At 53.0% G+C, this 16,072-nt stretch overlaps 1 protein-coding gene across 7 annotated transcripts in view; it reads left to right on the forward strand.

Moving 5' to 3' along the window:
- Positions 1–1,738: 1,738 nt before the first annotated feature.
- SEMA4G (semaphorin 4G) overlaps positions 1,739–16,072 on the forward strand; it is a 103,415-nt gene continuing 89,081 nt past the window's right edge. For 6 of the 7 annotated variants that reach the window (XM_074959455.1, XM_074959458.1, XM_074959457.1 and 3 more), the window contains exon 1: positions 4,087–4,272. The gene's annotated coding sequence lies outside the window, so the exon portion shown is untranslated. Of the gene's footprint in view, positions 1,853–4,086; positions 4,273–16,072 lie in introns of those variants that run through there. The other variant, XM_074959451.1, reaches the window with a different exon arrangement.

Here is a 16,072-nt window from a genome sequence, read left to right on the forward strand (position 1 = left end):
TTGCCCAAAACTCCTTTCAGTGAAAAACGCAGATTCGATAACACCAAAACATTCACCACGTCGGTCACTGGGAAGGGAAAATCAAAGTTTTGCTTTGCCAGCTTGACGTGACATTTTATCTTGAAATTTCCTTTACTTTTATTTTTTTAAAAATCCCCAAGTGGTCATAAAACAATGCTTTCTGTTTTGGCTGAAAGTGTGACAGGGGAATTCCTGTCACCACAATAAACCCATTTGCCCAGTCTGCAGGGGAAGGGGGACCTTGGTGTGGATGCATTGCACGCCCATGGCCTGATGGTCCTGCCCCATCATCAGCCTCCAGGCAGGGGCACAACCCCCATTCCCATCCCCCCAGCTACCCCAGTGCTCCAGCATCTGTGGGAATCCCAGCCCCCCCCGCAGTGAGAGCTCTGACTCCCCTCCTTGCTCACTCCAACCCCATCAGGGAGCCCCATAGCCAGAAGAACCTCAGCCTCCCAGCGTCAGGGGTCCCCCTCCTTAGTTCCCCAGGGCCAGATCCACCTGTGGGCATCCCCCTGATCCCACAGCCAGGGGCCATGGGGCCCAAGGACCCCCAATCTCAATAGCCAGGAACCCTTGGGCCCCCAACCCCCCATAGGTCCCCTACTCCTCCACTGCCAGGACCACCGGGGCCCCCACATCATCAGCCCCCCCAAACCCCATAACCAGCCCCACCACGGGGCCTCTACCCCCCACTTCCAGGAGCCCATCATCCCCCCCCAACCCCACAGCCAACCCCCCACGGAGCCTCCACTCCCACACTGCCAGGAGCCCATCAGCCCCCCCGAACCCCTCATCCAGCCTCCCATGGGGCCCCCACCCCCACACTGCCAGGAGCCCAGCAGCCCCCCCCGAACCCCTCATCCAGCCCCCCATGGGGCCTCCACCCCCACGCTGCCAGGAGCCCAGCAGCCCCCCCGAACCCCTCATCCAGCCCCCCATGGGGCCTCCACCCCCACACTGCCAGGAGCCCATCAGCCCCCCCGAACCCCTCATCCAGCCCCCCACGGGGCCTCCACCCCCACACTGCCAGGAGCCCAGCAGCCCCCCCGAACCCCTCATCCAGCCCCCCACGGGGCCTCCACCCCCACACTGCCAGGAGCCCAGCAGCCCCCCCGAACCCCTCATCCAGCCTCCCATGGGCCCCCACCCCCACACTGCCAGGAGCCCAGCAGCCCCCCCCCGAACCCCTCATCCAGCCTCCCATGGGGCCCCCACCCCCACACTGCCAGGAGCCCAGCAGCCCCCCCCCCCCGAACCCCTCATCCAGCCCCCCACGGGGCCTCCACCCCCACACTGCCAGGAGCCCATCAGCCCCCCCCCCGAACCCCTCATCCAGCCCCCCACGGGGCCTCCACCCCCACACTGCCAGGAGCCCAGCAGCCCCCCCGAACCCCTCATCCAGCCTCCCACGGGGCCTCCGCCCCCACACTGCCAGGAGCCCATCAGCCCCCCCGAACCCCTCATCCAGCCCCCCATGGGGCCTCCACCCCCACACTGCCAGGAGCCCATCAGCCCCCCCGAACCCCTCATCCAGCCTCCCATGGGCCCCCACCCCCACACTGCCAGGAACCCATCAACCCCCCCCCCCGAACCCCTCATCCAGCCCCCCATGCCCGGAGGCCCCCGGGGCTCCCCGCCCGCAGCCCGTGCCCGGCAGCGGCCGCTAGGTGGCGGCGCGGTGCCCGCCGGTACCCGGCTCCGCGGCGCTCGGCAGCGGCTGCCGCTCACTCGGCTCGGGCAGAGGGAACCTGCGCCGGCCCCGCCGCCCGGCCCCGGTGCGCAGCGAGCCCCCGCCAGCCCCGAGCCGGGACCGCGGGCAGAGCCCCAGGCAAGTGCGGCAGAGACGGGGCGGAGAGGGGGGCAGCATCGGGGGCGGGGGAGGCGCTGGCGGGTTGGGGGGCAGGATTGCGGGGGGTGGGGCATGGGGGAGGATTTGGGGGCCATGGGGGTTGGGGGGCAGGATCGAGGGGTGGGGTATGGCCCAGGATCTGGGGAGCTATGGGGGCTGTGGGGCAGGATTAGGCGGTGGGATATAGGGGGAGGATTTGGAGGGCTGCGGGGCTGGGGGCAGGATTGGGGGCTGGGGGTATGGGCAAGGATCTGGGAGGCAGGAGTGGGGGGCAGGGTATAGGGAAGATCTGTGGGGCTTCGGGCCATGTGGCCTGGGGGGCAGGCTCAGTGGCCAGGGGAAGGATCTGGGGAGCTATGGAGGCCTGGGGGGGGGGTAGGATTAGGGGATGGGGTATTGGGGGAGGATCTGGAGGGCTATGGGGCCATGCAGGTTTGGGGGGGCTATAGGGGACGATGTGGGGAACAGAATTGGAGAGTGGGGGTGTGGGCGAGGATCTGGGAGGCTACAGGACCCTGGAGGCTGGGGGGCAGGATTGGGGGGTGTGGTATAGGGAGAATCTGGGGGACTACAGGGGTTGGGGGGCAGGATCAGTGGCCAGAGAATAGGGGAAGGATCTGGGGAGTTGTGGGAGTCTGGAGGGCAGGATTGGAGTGTGAGGGTATTCAGGGCGGATCTGTGGGGTTATGGGACAGAGGTAACATCCATGGGGGGCAGGATCTGGGCGCAGGGATATAGGGGAGGATGGGGGTATGAGGCAGGAGTAACATCCATGGGGAGCTGGGAGACAGGAGCGGGGGGGTATAGTGGGAGGATCCAGGGCTGTACAGGGCAGAGGTAATATCCTTGGGGTGAGAGGTATAAAGGGGTGTCTGGGGGGACTTTGGTGGGCAGGGGTCTGGAAGAGTGACATACTGGGGGCTGTGAGTGGGGCTGGATTTAGGGGAACAGGGGTAACGTGCTGGAGGCTAGGATCTTGGGGGGGGTGATGTGGGGGTGGATTTAGAGGAGCAGATTCTGGGGTGCATGGGTGTGGGAGACATACTGTAAAGTGTGAGATGCCAGTGTGTGGTCCTGGGGGCATGGTGGGGTGGGGAGTGACTTGGGCTGCGATGTGTCTATGTTGGGAGCTATGGGTCAGGGAGTGTGGTGGATGGGTGGGCTGGGAGGCAGGGGTTATGTATGGGGGTGGCCAGGTTTTGGTAGTGGCCAGGTTTTGGTCGGTAGTGCAGGGAACATTCACTGCGTGGGCGATATAGCACAGAAATCCAATGGGATATTGATGCCTTCTTCGCCCCCCCCCTCCCCACGAGTGCCCTCATGGATGGGGGGCGGGGAGGGCGGCGGGTGGTATGGGGAGTTACCTGGATTGAAGATTGGGGCCCCTTGAGGGGGCTGGCTGTGAGGCTTGGGGATTTCAGATTCATACCAAATTGCAGGCCAGTGACACTTGGGCTGGGGGCTGGAGGGGGATGCAGCAGACTGGGATTGTGGTGCTGGAATGCAGTTGTTTTTCTCAGCCAGCTGGGCACTTTCCCTTCTCCCCCTTCCCTGAGTGCGGTGCTGTGTGTGATGCAGGGATCTTTCACACACTCCGGACAAGCTTCCTTCGCTGGCCCCCTTCTCGTCCCCAGTGAGCCCTGCGCCTCGGGGTGGCCTTTCAGAACGCCGGCTTGAAAGCAGGGTAACCAGGAGATGCTTCTTCTGCTGCTGACAAAAATAGTCTTGCAAGACAAAGAAACTGTCCAACATGGATGAGGAGCGCAGGTCCCCCCAGAGGCAGGGAAATTATTATGAACAACGATGCCATTTTCCTGTGCTCATTGGAAAGTGGCAACCCTCCCAGACAGGCTCCTTTATGTCCCCCCCTTCCCCCTCCCTTTAACAGGAGCTTAAGCGTTGCCCGGAATAAAGGCCCAACTCTTAGTGACTTCGGTAGGACTTAAACTTGAGCCTGGACTTAAGTGCTTTGCTGAATTGGGGCTGGGGGGGGGGCAGGGGTGTCTATTGTGGCCACATTTCCCTCTGGTTTGTTATGGAGCCATGCTCAACACAGCGGATCTCTGCTCATCTTGGCATGGTTGCTCTGGGGAGGGCAGAAAACCAGTGTTTGTGGTGGTCCTGAATTTCGGTTTGGGCTCTGGAAAACGTGTTGATAGCCCACTGAGGGGTTTTTAAAGTCCGTTCGAATCTTTCCCTTCCCTTCCCTTTAGGGATGTAGTGTGTTCTCGTAGCTGTGAGATTTATTCAGCGATTGTGGCAGATTGAATGGAAGAAAAAACAACCAGGAGCACTTGGAATAATTGATGTCTAGTCTGTGCTCTGGAGCGGAGTAGCTGCTTTTAGGTGCATTACCTTACTTCATCACTATGCATGGAGCGTCTGTATTAGCAGCTCAGGTAAGGATCCGAGCAGGGAGCTGGTATTAAGGTAATTTCAGAGGTGAATGGGATGGGATGTGTGAGGGGTGGGGAGGGAGAAGCTCTCCCCTGGGTTTCTGTTGTTTACCTGGGAGGCTGAAATTGACAGTTGGATGCAACTTAAGGTACAGGGAAGACCAGTTTATCACTAAAGCTTTGTGAAGCTGTTTGAGCTGATGGAGTGAAAGCTGCTGTAGAATTCAAAAAGGAGAGGTCTGGTGAGAGTCCCCCAAAGACTTGGTATCTGCTTAAGCAATCAGAGAGTGTGTGTTTGTATCCACCTGCCCTGGATAAAATAGTGCAGGGAGAAAGCTGAGTTTGGCTTCCAATCTGCTTTGCTGCCCTTCCTCTGGTGTTGAAAACCCTGTGTACAATATTAGGGGTGGGTGTGTATTTGGCTTGAAGGTAGGGTGAAGCTCGCTGGCTCCTCTCTGCCCTGTTACTTGCTTTGGAAATCGGTGTGATTAGAATTTCTATTTTTGTTGCTCTTGCTGCTTTGCGACCCCTTGTCATATTTTGTCAGTGCTAGGGCTCTGCTTTCATAAGGTCATGGCGAAACCATCTCCATGTGAATTTTCTGAATAAACTCTCTCTCCTCTCTTTCCCCCACCCCGTGGACCTCCCAGTCCCAACCCTGCAGCTAACCTGAAAATAAAACCTTCAAGCTGAGCGTTCCGGCAGCCTTGTAATAAGATGATGCCCTGAACAGACATCAGCTATTAGACTTAGGCTTTGCTCTAGTTTGTGACTTAAAAGAGAGAGAGAGAGAGGACTTCAGCAGAATTAAAATACCCGATGTTCTGCCTAGTGGGACTTCTGGGGGGCAAGCAGGACTTTGCTTTTAATGGAGATCCTACACAAAGCTGTGTACGTGCAAATAACCTCGGCTGGGACAAAGTGCTGTGCAGCTATAGTAAGCTTTTGTCCAAGGTAGAAGTAATTTTCTTCTAATATTCATCTTGAAAGCTGAGTTAAAGGGGACATCAACTTACAGTTAAGCTACGGGGAAAAAACAAACAAGGTTTTATTCAACTTGAAGCCAATAAAAATGCTTCTATTCAATGTTTTCATGGGATTTTTGAAAGAAAATGTATCTTTGAATAAATAAAGGGGAGGTGATTCAGTCTTGGGGTTAAAGCACTGGACTGAGGCAGTTTGGTTCAATTCCCGGCCCTGCCACAAGCTTTCTGTGGGACCTTTAGCGAGTCACTTAGCCTTTTTGAGCCTCAGTTTCCCATCTGTAAAATGGAGCAAGTACATCCTACCTCACAGTGCTGTTGCGAGGATCAGTCCACTCCGGTTTGTGAGGTGCTCTGGTACTGTAGTGATGGTGGGGTAGGCAGGTTGCCAGTAAGGGGTTTTGAAACCCAAACCTTGTGGCACAAAGAAACTAGAAGTAAAACTGGCACTAAGCGCACATGAAACTGACTTAAATGGTCTTTCATTGTTCGAGCCCAGTGAAATGCAAACTGTCACAAAGAGCACGGCCAGGGACAAGCAGATTGGATCTATAAATAGTGGGAAACTCTTGAAGCCGGAGGTATTGCTAACAACAGCAGGGAAACTTGTCAACGTAAATAACGTGTCAAGAGTCTTTTTACATTTGGGGCCCCATTTTCTTCTCAGCGTAACTCTAAAATTACGCTTCCGCTTCTAACCTGAAAATAAAGCCCTGGCACCATGAAGCCTGTGAAGGGTTAACTGGAGGTCGCATCCAGCATGTTATGATGAATGGCACAGCTTTGTCTGAAAGAAAAGACAAATGCGTGCTGCTGGGAACCTTTGCCGTAGCACTGTCAGCCTGGAGTTAGCTCCTGCGCAGCTCGGATGCGGCGCTGCTGGGGAAGTGATCATTTCCCAGCCCTGTGCATCATCTTTCCAAACGTACTTACCATTTGAGGGTTTGGTTGTTTTCTTTCCTTCTGGATTTTATCTCCAATCGCCTTGTGCTGGCTTTAAAGAGAGAGCATGCCCCTCTGAGCAGGAGGTGGATGGGCTGCCTTGGTGTGCTGGAGTCTGACTCAGTCTGGGGGGGATTGTTGGTATATTTATGCCCTGTTCCTAGTCTCTAAGGTAATGGAGCCACGGAAGAACTTGGTGCGAGTGGGAGCAAATCCGGCTAAGCTCAGTGGGAATTGTGCTCACTAAGGTCACAGCTGGACTGGTCTATTGTGCTGAACTCTAGTTTGAGTTTGTTACTGGGATTCCCTCTTGCTTGGACAGATAGTCCAAGGTAGCAGAGACGTAGGGTTGCTTGGGGAAATTGACCTATGCTATGGGTCTGTCTGGGGGGAGGGATAGCTCAGTGTTTTGAGCATTGGCCTGCTAAACCCAGGGTCGTGAGTTCAATCCTTGAGGAGGCCATTTAGGGATCTGGGGCAAAAATTGGGGATTGGTCCTGCTTTGAGCAGGGGGTTGGACTAGATAACCTCCCAAGGTCTCTTCCAACCCTGATATCCTATGATTCGCTGCCAAGTTCACTCGGGCTTTTTGGTTGTTGCCCCTCAGCCCTCTCCAGTCCATATGCAAAACTTGCACCCGAGATTGGTGATTTAAACCCCGGCTAACTGGAGGAGCGGGGTTAGAGCCCGGGTTCCACTTTCAGTGGGGCTGGTTATCTGCCCACTTTGCAGCGAACACACAGGCTAAACCATTCCCATGCTGCTAGTCCTCCAGCGCCTGCCCACAATTCCCGCCATGTGCCCGGGAGGTCAGACAAGTTCTCCCACGATTTGGTGGGAAGGAATCAGAGCGGCTCAGCTCACCGCAGCTCAGAGCACCCTGGGATGTGCCCCCAGAAGTCCTAGCGATACACACCGGGGAGCGCAGCGCAAGTGAGGACACGGTCACATGTGCTGGCTTTGCCACGTGGCTTCTTGCAGGCTCAACTTGGCTGGTTGGCACCTGTGCCTAACTCTTGCAGCGAAGACATCCCCTGTGTGTACATTGCAACATAAGGAAAATAACCAGCCGTAGCATTTGGGGGGAAAACTGGGGAGCAGTATGGGCAGAATATCCCTCCTGTGAAGGAAAGCTCTCACGATAAAAATTGCATTTCTCTGGGTTACCCAGAACCTTGGATTATGAAAACTGAGCTCTGAATCGCCTCTCACATAAGCTCTTGAAGCTGGATGATATCCCCAGGCGTGAGGTCTGAATCAAGCCCTCTGCTTCGCCAGTTTCACTTTCAGGTTCTCATATGCCCTAGCACTGCTCTCCTTTTGTCCTTTCTGGTAAAAGGTCCTTCCCCCACCCCCAGCCGTCTGGCGTGTCACTGTGCAGACCCAAGCTAGGAAGGCACCGCAGATCGCTGGTGGTCCTCAGACCACAGAACTAACACAGGGCTGCTTTGTTTGGGTTTCTGATTAGTAAATAAAAGAGACGATTCGTGGAAATTGCTTGCACATGCCCTTTCATGGGAGCGTCTTGCAAAGCTAAACGGCTTCCAGCAAACCCTCCGCTGTGCGGATAAATGACGCAAATTGTCCTGGTAAGGGATAGGGGTTTTTTACCCTGGAGTTGAGGGACAGGAGCCAGGTAAACTTGGCTTCTGGCTTCCCCTGCTGAATGAATGAGATCCTGCCTGTCTCTCCCCACAAGTTCTGAAAGACGGACCACTCCCCACCCACCTCCCTGAGTCCTTCAGGATGGCGCTGCTTTCCGGTTGTAGCGCAGGAAATCCCACGTGCTCACCGCCTCTGTTCTGAGCTAGCTCCCTGCTGCGACCTCCCAGGGAGAGGCGGGGGCCAGTTACCCCGCACAGGCTGGTGGAGAGACTCCTGGACAGAGGCCTGGTGTATCAATACTGGCTTCTTCCACAGCACCCGGCCCTCCTGCCTCTCCTTGTGCCCCCTTCTGTCAAGCCCAGAGCCCCCTTGAGGTTTGCCCTGAAGGAGTCAAAATTAAATCCCTAACACCAGAGGAGTGAGGGGGCAGAAGTTTGGGGAGGGGGAGGGGGGTTCGTGTCCTGTACCGGTGTTCTGGGAACACCAACCCCAGGCTTGCTGTCACTCGTTGTGCATCTGCATTCAAGCCCTGGGCTGGACATGTTCCTCTTTCTAGCGTGTCCCATCAGCTGTTGCTCTGTAGTGCTCTGAGGTGGGGCTGGCTCTGGAGTGGGGATCCGTTTGCTGGCAGGAAGGAGTCTGTGGGCCCCGTTGTCTGGGGGCGGGTGCGGTGTTTCAGGTTGGTTGCTAGTTATTGGAGTGATGGAGCGAGAGCTGCTGGAAACTGAAGACAGCTGAACAAACAGAACCAGCGGACCCATGCGGCTCTTCTTCCGCTCCGTAGCAGTCGGAGAGGAGCTCCAGCCAGAGGGTCTGAGCGTGTCAAATCCTGAAGTGTGGGGCGGAAACAGGGATACACTAAAAGCCAGTTCATAGCCTGGAGTGCACATAATGCTGTCCCCAGCTCCCATTAACGTCCCTGGACAATTCTCAGCCATGGGCCTAGGAATACTCTTGGAGCTGCTGAAGGCAGATAACGAGAAGCTCCGGAGACTGGCCTCTGAGTATGACTCTGTACATTTCACTTTCTGAGCCTGATGCGTTGCCATGAGATCTTCTTCCTGATCCTAGCAATTCACTAATTTATTCCCTCTCCGGATTAGGGAGGTAACGAGCTAGATCAGCTTTTGGCTCTAAACCTAGCAGATACTTCAGCCCCATTCGCCAGACAAATAGCATCTGTTTGACTAATCCCCAGTGCTGAAGAGTACCAGTGTTCCAGAGAGGAGTGGAGATGCCGATCTTTGGGTCTGTGGCACAGTGAACCTGGTTGCCCATTAGGAGGTGGCTGACCATTTGAAAAGGAGTGTGTGTGTGTAGGGGAAATCGAATGTCTGGGAGGGCTGAAAATCAGCTGGTGTGAACTACCAAGAATACGGAGGGAGCTGATCTAATGTGATCCCTTCTGACCTTAAATGCTGTGAAACTGTGACCAGTGTGCAAGGCACAGATGTAATCAATTATGATAACCTAATGCAGAGTAACCCTCCCCTTTTAACTTCTGCGACACATACCTAAAACTCAGGAAATTCACTTGAGAACCAAGCTGTCTCCACTACTGACTGATGGCCGGTGGCTAATGTAGTTACCAGCCATAAGCCAGAGACCAGTGCTCTGGGGAGAAAGTCCCAGCGGACCAAGTGTCTCTAAATGGATGAAGAGTGCTCGTCTGAAGTTCACCGCTAGTCAGCATCTCTCTCTGGAGAAGCCTTGAGACACTAAGGCATTGCCATTACACAGCCAATGGAGAATATGTCCAGGGTGGATTTCTACTCGCCAAGAGCTTGCTATTAAAACTGTCTAAAAGTGGAATGGAATCTGATCTAGTTCTACTGTCCAAACTGAGAAAAAAGAAAAGGAGGACTTGTGGCACCTTAGAGACTAACAAATTTATTTGAGCATAAGCTTTCGTGGGCTACAGCTCACTTCATCAGATGCATTCGGGGGGGGGGGGGAGACACACCTTTTGTAGTGATAATCAAGGTGGGCCATTTCCAGCAGTTGACAAGAACGTCTGAGGAACAGCGGGTGGGCCGGGGGGGGGCACACTCTCACAGATCTTGGGAGACAGGCCAGTCCTTGCTTACAGACAATTCCCCAACCTGAAGCAAACACTCACCAGCAACCACACAACAGAACCACTAACCCAGGAACCTATCCTTGGAACAAAGCCCGTTGCCAACTGTGCCCACATATCTATTCAGGGGACACCATCATAGGGCCTAATCACATCAGCCACACTATCAGAGGCTCGTTCACCTGCACATCTACCAATGTGATATATGCCATCATGTGCCAGCAATGCCCCTCTGCCAGGTACATTGGTCAAATTGGACAGTCTCTACGTAAAAGAATAAATGGACACAAATCAGACGTCAAGAATTATAACATTCATAAACCAGTCGGAGAACACTTCAATCTCTTTGGTCACTCGATTACAGACCTAAAAGTGGCAATTCTTCAGCAAAAAAACTTCAAAAACAGACTCCAACGAGAGACTGCTGAATTGGAATTAATTTGCAAACTGGATACAATTAACTTAGGCTTGAATAGAGACTGGGAGCGGATCGGTCATTACACAAAGTAAAACTATTTCCCCATGTTTATTCCCCTCCCTGCCCGCTGCCCCCCCTCCCCCCGCTGTTCATCAGATGTTCTTGTCAACTGCTGGAAATGGCCCACCTTGATTATCGCTACAAAAGGTCACACATTCTTGCTTTCCTCTGCAACCATGAGGGCTAGAAAAAACATATGTTTTTAAAATGAAAGCAGCGATTCTCATGGAATAATGTGACTCCAGCAGCTGGGGATTCAAAAAACATATTGTGAGATTGCTAATCAAACCACAAGAGTTGACAGTGCTGAGTAACAAAGGCAAGGAAGAGTTTTATTGGTCGACAGTGTCCCTTTGTTGTTACCATTTCTGAGTGTGATCCTTCAGCTAGAAATCATACGGATTTACTTCTCCTTTTTTGGACCCAGTACATCGTAATCCATCTCTCGGTTCTTGTTGGCTTTTGTGAAGAGGGAATGCTGAGAGCTCTGTTTCGAAGTACTGAGTGCGTGTGCTGTCATCCATCACTTTGTTTTTCTGCTTCCCAGTAAGTTCACCTCCCTCCCCCTTCTTCTCTCCTGACATGTGCAGGATCAGAACATGAGATGCTGTTTGCACTCCAGCCCTGCTTCTGAGGGGGCAGGTTAAAGGGGCACTGTGCAAATATACAACACGGATTAGATTTTGAATTTCTTCCCCATTCTTAGCAATCAAAGAGGGTGTTATGTGGGCAACTCCTGGTTTTAAAGCTTTCAAGCTCCTGGCAGCAGCCAGGTCTCGGCTTGGGTGCTGATTTTGCTCCGTTGGATGCAGTAGACTGCTCTGGCCTGTTCCTGCTGTACCGTCTCCCTGGTTAACTGCAGGGCTGATGTGTTCCTGTCTCTCTCGGGTCACTTCTTCCAGGTTTTGTGCTGGGAAGTGGGGCTCTGATTTATTGGAAGACATTCCGCATGTCTCTTTATCTTCTCCTATTTGGTCATCCCTTCCTGAGGTTTTTTTGCATGGCACATTCCAAGCCATTGTCCAGTTAAGAATGGGGGGGGAAAGTGTTTTCCCCTCAACCCCAGATGGCTCCCATTGGTGCTTTAATACGTGTGCTGCCCGCTCCTCCCAGTCACCCACAGACCAGCAACGGTCGGTTGTGGGAGGGTGTGCGTTCGCGAGGCTCTGATTGCTTCCAGAGGAAACCAGCACAGCAAAACTCCCACTGGCTCTGCACAAGGGAGGTGTCCTGGGCTCATTCACTCGACATACTCCCTAGGCGCCATTGAGGTCCTGGCGTTCGAACTGGGCAGAAAACCATTTTTTCGTCCTGGCAAATTTTTCAGTATTTTGAACACTTTTTTTGGCCTGAATTAGTCAAAATCTTGCACCTTTTCACAAACTGCAACCCCCCCCCCCCCCCAGTATTTTGCGTTGGGTCAATGAAAACGTTTTGATTTCAACCTTGTTTTAACTTCTTTTGGGGGGGTTTTTTCTATACATTATCTGAAATTTCCAAAGGGAAAGTCGTATTGAACCGAAAAGAACATTTCTTTTGGAAAAATGCCCAAACAGGATGCGCTGGCAATTTTGAAGCTCCCCTCCCCGGCTCCCAAAACAGGGACGTCACCAGACCGGGCCCTTTCCCATAAAACAACCCCTTTGTTTTTGACAAATCAGCACTTTCCAGTGAAAAAACTTTTCATTGATGAATTCCCAGTGAGCTCACCTGACAGCGCCAGCTTCGTCTGTGCCCATCCGCCAGAGGCTGAGGAAGATCACGGTACGCTCACTGCCCTAGGATGTGCCATACCCCATAGTAAGCAGCAGGCCTCCTTCTCCCTCCTCCACCCGTCTTCCTTAATATAGTTCCCCCATCTCTTCTCTTAGGCTGGGATGTGCCATTGGATCCTCAAGCCACCACGTTCCCCCTCTTTTCTTCCTGCTGCTCTCTCCCAAAAACCAGGCTTTGTGTACCTGCTACACGTTCGCCTTGAGATGAATGAATTGTAGGCCACACACTGTAGGGCAGGGGTTCTCAAACTGGGGGTCGGAACCCCTCAGGGGGTCACGAGGTTATTACATGGGAGGTCGTGAGCTGTCAACCTCCACCCCGAACCCCACTTTGCCTCCAGCATTTATAATGGTGTTAAATATATAAAAAAGTTTTCTTAATTTATAAGGGGGGTCACACTCAGAGGCTTGGTATGTGAAAGGGGTCACCAGTACAAAAGTTTGAGAGCCACTGCTGTATAGGAAGGCTGCAGTTATACAGGGTTAATCATATGGTCCGTGACTGGGGCTTCTAGGTGCTGAGATAATACAGATGACGATATAAGCAGACTTTAGTTTCTCTTACAGAGGTTTATAAGCCACCTGGAGCAGGTGATTAATAGAAGGCCTATAAATGGGTTAACTTTGTATAAACTATTCAGAAGAACGTTCAGGCTGCAAAGTCAGGAGGTGGCAGGTTTAAGATGGCCCCATGCAACCCTAATTCAGCCCCCTCGGGGACATATGCATTATGGCATTAAAGACGGTTGAATACTATTCCCGCTGCCCCTTTCGTGCAGATCTGCTCTAGGGATGAACCAGGGTTGGGCAGTGAAGGAGGCTACCTATGCAGGACCTGTGCCTCATTTGCATAAGGCCCCATGGGTCGAGAACCTAGGCCTGAATCGGTGCTAGCTTCATGCTGCCACCCAGCACCAGCTGTAACCTGCTTACGCTCCACACAGACCATGGGATGTTCCGCCTCAAGAGTTTGACAGACAGCAGCTTCGTGGCTCCTGTTTGGCTCCATGCCCTATGTAAACCCACGGGGCGTTCCATGAAGTGTCCTGCCACTGGTGTGGATCTCCTGTTGGTGCCATGATTAGTCCTGCTCCCGAACTCCTGGCTTTGACCTTGGCTTGATATGGACTTTGCCTCCTGACCTGGACCCTGAAATGTAACTCAGAGTCTGACCCTTGGTATCTACCCTGGCCTGGAACCTGACTATGAACTCCTCTGCTACTTGCAGACCCAGGTTTGCCCCTGCTCTGACCCTTGGTCCTGACCGCCCGTGGCAGGATCCTGGCAGTTTGTTGCAGAAGTTGGAAGGTGTATAATGAATGAAGATGGTCTCTTGGGTAAGGCAGCGAAATGCTGCCCTGGACAATTGGATTGTTTTCCTGCCTCTGCCACCGAGTTCTTATGTGACCCTGGGCAAGTCACACAAACCCAGCTTTTCCCAGGTGGCCACTAGCTGTGTGTTCCTCATTTTCTGGGTGCTCAGCACGAAACACCTGGGGCTGGATTTGCAGAAGTGCTGAGCGCTCACAGCCGCAGTGGAAGTAGAGGGAGCTGTCCTTTGAACACATGTGCTATGACGATGCTAAGGACTCTGGAAAACAATGGCCTTGTTGTCCCAGATGAAGCACCGAAAATTAGTGGATGCTTGGCCTTAATCTCTGTGCTTCAGTTCCCCATCTTTAACAGAGGGTAAGAATCCCATCTACTCTCGGGTGTGCGATGAAAATGAATTCCTGTTTGTAAAGCACTCGGATGCCATGGTGAGAGAGCATCATAGAAATGCCCCAGCAGGAAGTTAATAACTTTGTGCTCATTGCAGGCTTTAGAAGAGCTGTGCTTAAAACAGGCCTCGGGCCACACACTGAACAAGGAAGAGAGAGAAAAAATAGTGAATAACTCTTCAGTTACTGAATGAGGCAGGGTCCTGTTGGGGGGGTAATTGTCTGTGGTTGTGTAATTAAAGACTGTGTCGTAACGCATATGCCCAAGGGGGCCGAATCAACCTTAGTACCGGCATTTCTTAACTTTGGAATGCTGGAACGTTAAGACAGCGTAACTCTGTTAATTCAGGTTTCTTTGTGATTTTCCTAAGTTTTATTTTTAAAAGCCCCAGATTCATCTGGAACCATATTGACCCCAGCTTGGTCAAGAGCAGGCTGTGGACCTTCTGATCCACAGCACAGACGTCTGCCACTTGAGCTAACGGAATAATAAGAGCAGTAATAGGCTGTCATCCTCTATGCGGAGTTGCCAGTAGAGGGGAATGAGGCACGCACTTTGCCAGTGGGCTTCACAGATGTTTGCTGACAGCAGAGGAATGGAGAGATTCAGGACTCTGGGTACAGTTCTAGATTTTGGAGGGGGAATGTGCTCTTGTGGTTACGCTTCCACCCCAAACTCTGTGTCTGTCCCCCAGCTCTCTCTCCTCCTCCCCACTCCCACCCATCCTGGCTCCTGCTCTCCGTCTTCTAGCTCCTGCAAACCCTTCCTCCCACTTCTTCATCCTCTGCGTTTGAATCAGGTGCTTCCTCTGTTTCCTCCTGGTTGCCTGGATGCCAGAAGGGGAAGCAGGAGAGTAGACAGTCTCCCTGATCTCAGTTCTGGTGCCCAGTGCCACAGTGGCCACCGACAGCGAGAGGAGCAATTGCAGGGAAAGTCCTGCTCAGCCCCTGCGGCCCTGGGATGAAGCATGCTCAGTTGCTCTGTGGGGATGGCGTATGTGCAGTCCAGTTGCATGTCGAAGCTGTGAGGGGCTAGAGCATGCTCAGTGCAGATGGCCTCTCGGGAGAATTTAGCTGCCAAACTTTAACAAGCCTGTCCTAGTGTGTGTGAACTGAGAGTGCACCTGTGGCTCCTCCCCCCCCCACCCGGCTTATAATTTGGCCAGATGTGGGTGAATTTTCACAGGAATGGCAAAAGACATGTCCCTGGCGCCAGGGTGACACCTCCCCTCCCCTGCCACGTTTCAAGGCCCTGCTCCAAAGCAGAAGCACCAGAGCTTCTCAAGAAAACACGGGGAAGAATTTTTTTTAGCATGGGCAAAATGTATTTAGCTGCAGCTTTCACAGAATAATTCCGCCTGAGGAGCGGACGTAGGACGCAGCCTGGAAGCGACCCCTGGGGTCATCAAGACCTCTGCCGTCGCAGGGGCCCGGGACATAGCAGCCCGAAGGATTTAAGTTTAGCAAAGTTGTAAACAGTGGAAAACTGGGTCTTATTGTGCAAAGTGTTGGACAGCTTTGACTATAGGTGGCACTACCAGCTGTGCATATGACACCCTTCGTATGAAGTGTGACCAGATTTATGAGAGTGATGCAGTGAAAGAAGACGGGACTTGGTTGGCGTACATTTAGTTTTAGCCATATTAGCATGCAAGTGTTTTTGAGCACTTGTGTGTTGCCGTCTTTGAATGTACTATCTTGTAGTCTCCTGCTATTCCGATTTGTATTTTGTTAGCGCTTTCACAACTCTTACTACAGAAGAGATGAGCGCATAATTCCAATTTATTTGCTTGCATGTACTGAAGGATAAAGAGCATTCATCTGTTGACACAGGGAGAGCCGCGCGAGATAAGGCAGAAGGCGCGGCCGTGTTTCAAGGGAGTATAATTGCATTTGATTAGTGCAGAGAGCATGGCAGAGCGGATCTTCTGAGACTTCACCCTGGCGCTGATCTTTCAGAGTCAGAGATCAGGGACACGAGGGAACATCAGAGGCCCTACTCTGCAAATCTTTGTACAGTTCTCCAATGCAAGTATCGTTCCCTGAAATGCTGGGACAACTCATTAACTTGCCGCTCTCACTACAGCTGCTGTGTCTAGCATTCGTTGGGTTTGTTGAGGAGGAGCGGAAGGCGCAGAGAGGCACCTCGCTGTCCTTCCACGTCTTGTGTACTTAAAAAAAGCATTTAGCCTGTTTTACTTAACTTAGAAGATGCTGCTCAT

Source organism: Natator depressus, chromosome 7 (genome assembly GCF_965152275.1).
Source record: "Natator depressus isolate rNatDep1 chromosome 7, rNatDep2.hap1, whole genome shotgun sequence".
Lineage (NCBI taxonomy): Eukaryota > Metazoa > Chordata > Testudines > Cheloniidae > Natator > Natator depressus.